We start from the raw sequence: 8495 nt of genomic DNA, 5'->3' as shown, positions 1-8495 counted from the left end.
ACTAGCTTTAAAATTAATCAACCAACATGCTAATTTCTGCTGATATCATGACTGGACTAACACCTTATTGACAAAGTAAGGATATACAAAACATCTACCCTGCTTTGAAGTTTTTTTCCTTTTTTTGCACAATGAATGAATGTTACATACATCGAAAAAGCACTGTATGTTATGTCTCCATCTGCTGGTGGGCCATCACAATAAGAGTATGCATAATATGATGTTAGTTCCACTACAGAGGAGACTTGATTATCACTAAAATTAGGTGGGGATAATAGTTGATATCTAAGTGTATATATATGTTCTCTTCATCACCTCTCTCCATTTCAATTCAATTTCTCTAAAGTACCTCTAGGGCAACTAAAGAGGGTAACACAATATTGAACAGTCTGTTACACTATTTCAGCTCAAACCATGATCTTCTCCTAACTTTAAGTAAGATATCTTTTTTTCTTTTTAAAAACTTAACCAACTTTTCGTTATTGTTTTGTTATAATTTTTTTCCCGTGGCTTTTTATGCCTTTAATTTGTAGGAAATTGTAGACTTGAAAGGGGGAGAGAGATGGGGCCACATGCAGCAAAGGGCCGAGGCCAGAATCAAACCTGTGGCCACTGCGGCGAGAACATAACCTCTATGCATGCAGCACCTGCTCTATCCACAGAGCCAGTGGGATATTGTGAGATTTGTGTTAGTTAATAGTTTACACTGTCAGTGAGTTGGCGGTTGCATTTAATTACTATACATTCCAATGACATGGTATTGAGAGTGAGATAAATAAATAAATGATGAATTACAAACAAATGAAATAAATGATTTTACATGGAAATGCTCTGTGTCTTTAAATTTGGTGAATTTGCCACAATATCAGTTCAGTTTTTTTAGGAAAATTAATGAAAACCCCCAAGTTGCATAAATGGTCTTATAAAAGGACTATAGATAATGAAAGTTATATGCAGCGATATGGGCTCGAATCACATGACTTGGAACTCATACCAGTCTAGAGTGTTATTTAAAAAGTGTGCCATGAATTGATTCATTTTATGTAATAACTTAATTTGACTTGAACGAATGTTTACTCCCAGTAATCCGACACTTAATCCCTCAGATTCACATTGTTTGAACCAATCTGACAGCATCCAATTAAACTACAAGACAGAACCATAAAGACCTAACATTACATTACTGATCACTGATGAGAAAAAAATGGTACCATGTATTTTGTAGTGAATATGTATTGAAAATCCAAAAAACATATTTAAAAGAAACAAAAAGAAAGAAAAAATGAAAAATGGCACCAAAGATTGGCTGATTTTGTTCACATAAAAAACTGAGCAGTGTATAACCCGCACTAAAAAACGTAATATGAATAAGTCTTTAAAATGCATAAACAAGTAATTAAAATGCATAAATGTTTAAAGGAGAAATGAAAACGTTGTAATAGTCCTTTAATGGGAACAATTAAAAGTCTGCCTACAGAAATGGTGACGCTTCCCCTTTAAGAGCCTGATGCACCTTAACACCGGAACACGGAGCCGAGAGCGGACGAAAAGCGGAGAAATTAATGATTCAAATACTTCATAAAGAGTTTATTTAGAGTCTGTGAAACAATAGTTATCATGTCGGGGTTCCTGCGGACCTTATCTCAATAAAACACGACGATTTTCGGTGAGTTTTAACTCGTCTAATTGAAACTTTGCTCGTGATGCGCTTTGCCTCTAACGAATGAGGAATGCTAGCAAAGCGTTAAAGTAACGGTGTGTAGGACCAAAAACACCACAACTGGTCAGCACTCAGCATCTTCGGTTTGTTAAGGAGACCGTGTGTGAGGCTATGCGTGTTAAGCTGAAAATATTGAGTTTCATGTGAAACTGGAGAGTAGTTGAAGTTTCGCCATGTTAGGCCTATGTTGACAAAGTAGTGTTACTCCGCCATGTTTAGCCTTGTTAACAGCAGCGCAGTAATTTTGCAACAAGCTGTGATTGTAAAGCATTATTGAGTCTATTTACACTGACAAAGTGATTTATTTTCTTCATTACTTTCTTAAGGTCACGGTTTTTATGCACTCGTTTGAAGTTTGGATGTACAGTAAAGATTTCTTCATGGTGTGTGTGTGTGTGTGTGGGAGGTCACACACACACACACACACACACACTACGGGAAACAAGATGGCGAGTCAAACCTAAAGGACGAGGTTTCTATAATACACCCATGGCTTCTAGAGACACTGCTGCATCATCCCAGTGAGAGGATCTGCGTCACATGGATGGACTAAACTCACTGCCAGAGAGGTAGGAGCATTTAAATGTAACTTTTTTTTACTTGAACTGAACTGATTTGGTTATACGGCTGGATTTTTGAACAGAACTGAATTGGAAACCTAATTAAACTCTTGAAGCTGCTGCATCATACAACATAGACACACTTATAAAAACAGCAGTTCCTCCTAAAATTAATAAGTCAAAATTAATAAAACTGTAACATAACCACATAAAATTAGCCACTTTCAAAAGGTTAATAAAAACGGTAATAAATAGTCAGGTTGCAGTATTCTGGTCCCTGAGTCAATGTGACTTATTGTTGTGTGGTACGTTGATGGAGGATGGCATGAATGAGTTTTTGTACGGCTTTGGCATTCTGAACTTTGGGCCTGAACAGCTGAAACTCAGGGTTCAGGATATGTGTTGGGTCGTTTTGTGTCTTCTGTGCCTCCTTAAGCACAGATTCCTCATATAGAAGCTGAAGATAATGAAATTTTGACAATGATTTTCATGGCTGTTTGTGTAAGGCATGTAAGTGTACTCTTTAGCTGTGCCAACAGGTTGCCATACCGCGCCTGAGTGCCATATAGTGAAACATTTGGCTTTGTGATATTGATCTGTACCTGTGAAAAAGAAAAAAGAGCTAATTCAAGAAAATAAGAAAATCAAAGTAGCGACAATCTAAAATACCTAACCTAAACCTAAAATAATACAGTTACTTAAAGACTGGTTTAATCGAAAATAACATTAACTACCTAATTTAAAGGGATCATCCCGTCAAGATGGACAATCTGAAGTAAGGTATAGTTTCAACAGATTTCAAAGAAACTATAAGAGGAAAAAAAGGGAGTTCTTCTTACCTTTTGTGAATTTTACCTAAATTTTGTTACCTGCAGGATAATCAATCTGTTGATTGACGGTCATTTACAGTGTTTTACCTTGTCATAGTTCATAGGGCTGGCTTATGCATATAAAGTATATGGTTTATTGTCTGTTTTTACACTGCCCCATTCAAACCCAGAAGAGGTCCAGTTTATTTTAAGTTTTATTTTTATCCAGCTTTATTGTTGTTGTTGGTTGATACAACCGATATGAGTGTGCAACAATAAATGAAGTACAGTATGTAAAACGTGCAGATCGAAAATTACAGGTGGAGACACAACAACCTTCAACCTTGTTTAACATTTAAAGTTGCAAAGAAATGGGTAAATGTTTTATCAAAATGGCAGTAATAGTTTGAACAGTGAGGGAGGCCTTCGGCTGCCAGGAGAAAACCACCCTTTGAAATGCATTTCCATCCCCTTTCATTTTTTAATTCTACAATTCTTGCAAAATCTTCAACTCTGCCTGAATCCTTTTGTGTGAGTGTGTACGCATTCAGACATTTGTCTGTGTGTGTGTGTGTGTGTGTGTGTGTGTGTGTGTGTGTGTGTGTGTGTGTGTGTGTGTGTTCCTGGACTATTACCTCCAGCTGAACAGAGGCGAAGGTCAGTGCTCTCTGCGAGGGGTTAATACAATCACCATTACGGCTTCCTGCTGCTGTGCCGGGGCTTAGGAGGCAGGGTGCGGAGGAGGAGAGGGGGCAGGGAAGGAGTGGGATGAGAGAGCCAGCGAGGGCAGACAGAGAAAGGGGCAACTCTGACATGACAGTGACAAATTGCCTTGTATTTATTCAAATAGTGTAATGTGATCTTTTGGCTGTTGTAATGCGTGTTTTCAGTGTTTGACCTTGCTGATGAGTTAATACTAACGAGCTCGTAAAGACGAGAAGGCAAGGTGAGAGAATGAAGTGAGTGGACGCTCGGCTGACAAGAACAATATTCAAATAGACTCGCATATAAACATAAATCTGAAAACAGATGTCTATCAAGCCAGTTGATCTCATAGTCCATCACTTTTATTTTATTCTTAATCAAATTTTTAAACGTTTATACTCACGGACTAAGTTACCAAGACTTTAGACATCTACCTTTTGTACAGTCAATTAGATAACACATATTAGATAAACATATTTTAAGATATTTCTAAGAGGCTGCATCTTCAACAGCCAATATTTATTTTACACATGTGCTGTAGGTTTAACACAACATCCTGTAGTAAGTGTGGCTTATATCTTCCACTCAATAATAAAGTGCCAAAGGAACCCTGTGGAAACAAAAACTTAAATTTCAAGTTATATTCACTCTGATCAGTCTCTATAAGCATCTAGAGAGTCTAGAGAACAACACAAATGACCAATCATAGTTCCTCATGTGATAACTTTGTAGCTTTGCTTGTTCTTAATGTGTAGCTGATATGCATTTTTAAGGAAGCACATGTCAGCTATGGTGTACCTCGCTTAAAGCCTTGATAAGCCTTGATAACACTGATAAAGCAGCAAACACCTATTTGCTATGTAAATATATAGTGGAGTAAAGGCATGCTGTGCAGAAAATCAAGTCAGATTACCTCTATATGTGTTGTAATCCAAGCTTCACTGATCTTCACTGATCAGCTATTATCATCCATGCACCTGTGAGTCCCTCCCTTCACGTCCTTTTGGCTAGCTAATTGCTGTCATTTAGCATTACGCTTCTGCGGCGCTTACCACTGATAGGGCCGTCCCAGCCCATGATAGCAGAACAGCGTCATTGTGGAAGTGTCACATCCGCCTAAAGGCAACCAACCTGGTGTTACCACTGTTAGCTCTGTTAGCCCTTGTGCAGTTGTTAGCACTGTTAGCCCCATTATCCATGTGTGCTTGTGATGTCAGAGTTGAGAGCTGTGTGCCAATCTCGTACAGTACCTTTAGTATTATTGTAGTAGTTTGAATGAAGTGTGTTTTCTGATTTAACGCGTTAATGTAGCAGTTATAGTAGTCTTGGTGCGGTAAAAGGGGAGGGGCGGCTGACTCCTGAAAGGTGATGGGAAGTCTCTTGAGCTTAGCTAACATAAGTTGCTGAATACCAGTGAATCCCTCCAGGAATTGTTTAACTACCACATACTGTTTTCTGTGTCTACACGTTTTAAAAACCAAATATGCTACAAGTGGGTGTGAAAGCTTCAGCGGTGTTGAGGGCTGAATAAAATAAAGTAAGGCAAACTGTAATGTAATGCAATTACTTTTTCAGCGAGTAGTTAGTGATGAGTTGGCTATTTGACTTTTTTCAAGTGGCCTAACACTGTTAGGTGTTTTTAAAAAGAAAAAATTGCCACATAACACTTTTCTTGTTTTATTTTTGTCAATTAAATCTAGCTATAATAAATGCAGAGAACATGTAGCCAGTGTGAAGTGATAAAAAGAACTGATACTGGCTACAACTGAAAGGAAAGTGTCTCCATATAAAAGACAAGAAGACAGACCACTTTGTCAAACTCTGTGACGTAACATTCAGACATACAGTATTTTGGTGGACAGACTAAACAGCCAAAGCTGAAAACGGTGGACGTAGCCTCCGCTGGTTCTCTTCACTTTGCCCTCTGGATTATTGACACAGACACCTGCAGGGATCCAGGAAGTCGACACACACCAATGAACACAGCCAACACACACATACACTTACACACGGAGCCAGCACGCTGCGGGATGAGTCATGGATAGCTGAGGTCAGTGCAAAGATCTGGGGACATTAGTGAGGAGAGAGGGGAAGCACCTGCTCCGACAGGCCTGAGGGAGAGAGGAGTATATGGGTAGATGTTGATGGAAAACTTTGTGATGGTAAAACTTTCATTATATTGCAAGTGTTATCTGCTCTCAGCGTAACATCAGTTAAACCTCTGTGTCTTGAAACCCATCCGCATATAAGCCTTGTCAGACTGCAAGCCCAGATACGTTTTTTGGCATATCCAGATTGATTTGTGAAAGTCTGGACAGCAAAAACACAAAAAGTGCAATTTTTGTAAATCTGATCTAAACTTTATTTAGAGGTGGTTTGAAATGCGATTTCAATCGGATATCTAAAATATTTCCCGGTCCAGATGCTCTGGCTGCTCAGATCGGAATTCAAAGTGTCTTTTGTGTCACTCCTAACACGAAACACACACAAAATCAGAGCCAAATCCAGAGTGACAGAAGTGCTGAGCAGAATCTACGCTGCTACTAACAGATGCTAGTGGATGAGTTTTTTTGTGCCGTGGGAAAGGGGCTTAAGTCACTTCATGCTTCTTGGTTGCATAACTATGCTATCTCAAAATGCCATGTGTGAAGCATTCAAGATGGATTGAAAACTGGATGGTCTTTAGGACACCTAAAAACAGTGTTTTATAGACTATGTAAGTTTATTTTGAAAAAGGCTGCATTAATCTAACTAGTAGTGTTTATTTCCTGTAAAAAGGAAGTGTGCATGTTACAACTGTACTGATGCAGGTATAAAACACATTTGCCTTGAGATGACATGTTGCACAAAAGTTAGTCTCAGTCATGCTTTATTTAGGAACTACATGTTCTCCTCTTAATCCCTGATTAACAGTTAGTTCCTCACTTATTCCCCAGTAACTACTCAGGAATTTCTGTACAATATGTAAAGTATTTTGTTCCTCTCAGTAGAACAAAATGTTTCCCCTTTTTCTTTAACGTCCTTCTCTTCCCTGTCCTCTCTTTTTCTCTCTGCTCTCTCTTCTTGGTGAAGCCTTATCAGTGCTCCAGGGACTAACTGACATTCACACAGACGCTAATGACACCACAGGATTCGAGGCGCTTCGCTCTCCGCTCTCCCCTCTCGCCTCTCTCCCCTCTCTCCTCTCTCTCCCTATCTGTTTCTCCCTTTCTCATTCTTGCTACTTTTCCTCTTGTTCTCTCTTCCTGGGCAATTAGACAGAGGGAGAAGTCCCAGTTGGCTCGCGGTGGTAATCAAACATCTTTTTCTTGTCCATTTAACACTGGGATTAATTTCCTACAAGGTTAATTAAAGAGGCCCATCAGACAGAACTGATTATTGCAAAGGTTACTGTAGCACTGCTGCTGCACTGTTTCCTTGCCTGTGTCTGTACACACACACACACACACACACACACACACACACACACACACACAGACGCACACACGCACGCACGCAGTTTTGGTGGGCACACACTCGGGCACTTCAATGCACATTCCTGTACATACATGAGCACCCAGAGGGCCAAAATGGAAAGAGGATTATGTTGTTGTTCATGAGGAATTTAAAGTTCGTAAATCGTCTTATTAGATGTGCTGTTTTTGTGGTGATGCGTGGTGATGTTAGACACTGAAGGGACACTGACCATAAAACATGCAAACTGATCCTTATTCTAGTGTCCAAAACACAGAAAGATCTTTTTTTTTTTTTTTAAGCACTGCCAAAATACACTGGTGAAATGGAGATGTATGTATTTTGAGCTGATGAAATGTGTGGCTGTTACCTTTTGCATTTTGGATGCTGGACTCTGAAATTATGGTTTTTGTTCAGCACCACAAACAAAAGCACAATGAAGTCAAATTATGGTAGTGTTTGTCTGATGCAAGCACTTGCATTTCCCTAAATATAAAGACCATGTTTTCCACAAACCCTTTTGCTACTGGTTAAACAAACAAACAAAAATCAGACCACACAAAAAGACAGTTCTGCTTTTTTTTTTTTTTTTTACTTAATTGAAATTATTTCCAAGCACCCAAGAACTACACAGGGCTCCGCAGCCAGTTTGACACAAAGTCCAAAAATACTATTTTTCACTCAATTTACACTGTGAAAGTGATGTCTGTAAGTCAGTGGATAAATGTTTTTTTAGCATCACGGCCAGCATGATATGACTTGTTTCATTATAGGGATTTAGCCATGAAGTCTAATAACATTTCAGAAGTCTAGAAGAATCACACAAGTATATAATTTCATACCCAATAAAGTTAGCAGAGGGCTAAACCGAAAGTTAGCCGCTCGGCTGATGGAAGTCTGTAGCGCACTCACTTTGTGAGCTTTATGAAGTGGAAGATACAGGTAGTTTTATACCCAAAGAGTCTCAACATTTTTAGTTCCATGCGCTGCTACAATTACTAAATTACTATTTTCTCAAAGTTAATTTATAAAATATTTATTGATTTTAAACCTTAGTGACCTGTCTTGAGATCAGACATAAGAAACTCAGACTGTGGACCTGGAGATTTTTTTTTTCCGAATTCACTGAATTTTACTACATTAATCAATGATAAATGCAATAGGTTAAGCAAATTTTAAAGAGCATCCTCTGCTAATCCACACAAACTGCTTGAAATGGTCCGTTGTGCTTAAAAATACAATTTTGGA

General features: G+C 38.7%; 1 long non-coding RNA gene across 1 annotated transcript in view; it reads left to right on the top strand.

Moving 5' to 3' along the window:
* The first annotated feature begins 1506 nt into the window (after positions 1-1506).
* LOC148188962 (uncharacterized) overlaps positions 1507-8495 on the top strand; it is a 25060-nt gene continuing 18071 nt past the window's right edge. Inside the window, exons 1-2 of the long non-coding RNA XR_015777144.1 lie at positions 1507-1666; positions 2047-2289. This is a non-coding gene — a long non-coding RNA (uncharacterized LOC148188962). The remainder of the gene's footprint in view (positions 1667-2046; positions 2290-8495) is intronic.

The sequence above is a fragment of the Plectropomus leopardus genome, chromosome 8, assembly GCF_026936395.1.
Source record: "Plectropomus leopardus strain MGB_pleo_1.0 chromosome 8, ASM2693639v1, whole genome shotgun sequence".
In the NCBI taxonomy this organism is placed as follows: Eukaryota; Metazoa; Chordata; class Actinopteri; order Perciformes; family Serranidae; genus Plectropomus; species Plectropomus leopardus.
This window is presented reverse-complemented; position numbering and strand designations above follow the sequence as displayed.